The following is a 2,208-nucleotide window of genomic DNA, read 5'->3' on the forward strand; positions in this document are numbered from 1 at the left end:
AAAGGTAGAAACAACCTAGGTGTCCATCAAAAGATGAATGGATTAACAAACTGTGGTACATACACACAATGGAATACTATGCAATGATTAAAAATAATGACAAATCCGTGAAACATCTCATAACATGGATGAATTTGGAGGACATTATTCTAAGTGAAATAAGTCAATCAAAAAATGACAAATACTGTATGAGATCACTATTATAAAGTAACAACAAAAGGTTTACACACAGAAGAAAAAAATCTTTGATGGTTACCAGGGATGGGAGGAGGAGGAAGGAAAAATTACCAAATAGATAGTAGACAGGTGTTAATATTGGTGAAGAGGAAGGCAATACACAATATAGGAGATGTCAGCACATCATGACCAAGGCAAGAGAGAACACTGAGCGGAACACAGGATAAAAGGCAACTACCATAACTACTATAGCATAGACAATCCTGCAACAATAGTATTACAAGCAATAATTTATGAATGGATACATAGATAGATAGAGATACCAAGAGGTGTGGGAAGGTGTAAAGGAGCACACACCTACCGGCAGATACAGGTTTGGTGGTGGATATTTCTACATACGTGACTATAGGTGCTCCTCATATATTAATATAGACAATAGAGCACAGAACAGGCGCCGTCAGGGAAACCTCTTAGACATAACTAAACATCTCCAGGGATGAAGTTCCCAGGCTTGAAGGCAAAGGACCATAGACTCGGGGGACTTCTACATCAATTGGCACAACATAGTTCTTAAAGACAATGTTCTACATCCTACTTTGGTGAGTAGCATCTGGGGTCTTAAAAGCTTGCAAGCGGCCATCTAAGACACAATAGTTGGTCTCTTCCAGTTCAGAGCAAAGGAGAGTGAAAAAAAAACTGAAGATTCAAGGGAGCAATTAGTCCAGAGGACTAATAGACCACATGAACCACAGCCTGCACGACTCCAAGACCAGAACTAGCTGGTGCTTGGCTACCACTACCGACTGCTCTAACTGGGATTACAACAGAGGGTCCCGGACAGAGCAGGAGAAACATGCAGAACAAAAAAGACCAGACTTACCGGTATGACAGAGAATAGAGGAACCCCCGAGACTACGGCCCTAAGATACCCTTCTGACCTGGAACTGAAGCTGTTCCCAGAGACCACCTTCCAGCCAAACAATACACTAACCCATAAAATAGACAGTAATACCAGAGAGGAACGTGCTCCTTAAAACAATCAATTATAACAGATCAAAAGAGCAGTATTTGCCCAAAAGCAAAGATGAGAAGGCAAGAAGGGTAGCAAATCAGGATGAAAGGAAACGGGGAGCCCAGGGTAGAAATGGGGAGAGTGCTAATACATTGCGGGAAATGAAACCAAGGCCATGAAACACTTTATGTACAAACTATCGAATGGGAATCTAATTTGCTCTGTAAACTTTCACCTAATGCACAATTTTTTAAAAAAAGGTAAAAAGGGTATGTGCTGCTACTTTCTTGGGGATGCAATTTCAGGGGAGCAGGAAAGAAAACGGAGTGAGTCAGAGAAGGAGGAAGAGCAATCAGGAGGGTTGTTGCTGAGCTGTCCACTGCTTGGTTTCATTGTGAGTGCCTCTCCACTGAATGAAGAACTGCCTCTCAGGACAGTCCCTCCAAGAGGAGGAAGGGAGAACAGATCTGCCAGCCCCTGTCTCCCGTTTACCAAAAGTTCACCACATGAAGACTTAACGTCCTGGCTCTTCTTGGTTGTATGGTGTCCCGTGCCTCTGCAGCAATAGCACACTGAGTCTATCAACACAGTGGGAGTTGGAAAGAGCCATGGTGGTGACCTGGGGGAAACACGTGGCCAAAGATCCAAGGAACAGGTGAAGCAAGAGGTGAAATGGAGCGTGAGAGATGTTTGATACAACTATCAATAAGGTAGACCAGTTCATTGAAATCTACAGAGTCCATTTATCCTTTTACTCTCACCAAATACAATATTGCAGGCATAATAATACTAGGAAGTTCCAGGGTGGGGATTTGAAACCAAGCCCACTTGGCTCTAGACCCTGTAATCTTCCATCATAACATACTGCTTCAGTGTATGTCCATAAACGTGGAACTTGAAGATGCGCATAAATAGGCACCATCCTTGAGAGTTACTGGGGGCAATTGGCTTCTTGTTAATATGAGTAACTTAATCAGATTCAGTGGATAGTAGAATCAAAATCAAAAGGACAATGAGAA

This window comes from Trichechus manatus, unplaced genomic scaffold (assembly GCF_000243295.1).
Source record: "Trichechus manatus latirostris isolate Lorelei unplaced genomic scaffold, TriManLat1.0 scaffold00166, whole genome shotgun sequence".
NCBI classification, from domain to species: Eukaryota; Metazoa; Chordata; class Mammalia; order Sirenia; family Trichechidae; genus Trichechus; species Trichechus manatus.